The following is an 852-nucleotide window of genomic DNA, read 5'->3' as shown; positions in this document are numbered from 1 at the left end:
GTTAATATTGACTAACTGATTTGTATATTTGAAAATGTAACGAAATACGATTAACCGTTATTGAATAGAATGTTGCAAATAGACACGCATGGGATACTTATAAAGTTTCATTGCATGTAACTTGTGTATCAAAAGAAATATTGAAGAAGAAGGAAATTGAAAGTTTTTAAACAATTATTAATATTTTGTAAAAGTGAAAAAATGAATTATTGTAGCTGTACATATATCTTACTAACAAACATATATAGATGGTATACATGCGTCCTGTAAACAATATATAATATATATATACCCAGTAAGCAAATTGAGGGCACTGCGCGCAGACTGGCAGCAAATTTGATCAAAAACCCACAGCAAACCATAGTCATCTGTGTCTACATCAGGCTACAGTTTTGGCGACAGATCTTGCTGTCGGGCAATTGGTGCCAAATATACAGCAAAAACCGCGCAAATCTTATAGCGCAGCAAGGTCTGCGCGGTTTCTGCCGCCAAATCTGCCGTAAAATCGCTACAAGCTCTGCGCGGTTTTTACTGTAAATCTGCAGCAATTATCCGACAACAAGCTCTACCGCATATATGGCGACAATTTCCCTTATAGAAATATCATACTAAGAATTATTGATAATTACTTATTTTCAGTATTAAAAATACTGGATAATAAGTAATTATCAATGATTCTTAGTATGATATTTCTATAAGGGTTGGCAGCAAGATTTGATATAACAGATTCTGCATCAAATTTGTTATCTATTTGCCATCAAAAGTTGATAGCAAACTCTGCTTGAAATCTGTTTGCGCAGGTTTGGCTACCTAGATATATATATATATATATATATATATATATATATATAT

The sequence above is a fragment of the Odontomachus brunneus genome, unplaced genomic scaffold (genome assembly GCF_010583005.1).
Source record: "Odontomachus brunneus isolate Ranch 3 - 2012 unplaced genomic scaffold, Obru_v1 Obru_scaffold_403, whole genome shotgun sequence".
NCBI classification, from domain to species: Eukaryota; Metazoa; Arthropoda; class Insecta; order Hymenoptera; family Formicidae; genus Odontomachus; species Odontomachus brunneus.
The sequence above is the reverse complement of the archived record's forward strand: the minus strand, read 5'-3'. Positions refer to the sequence as shown.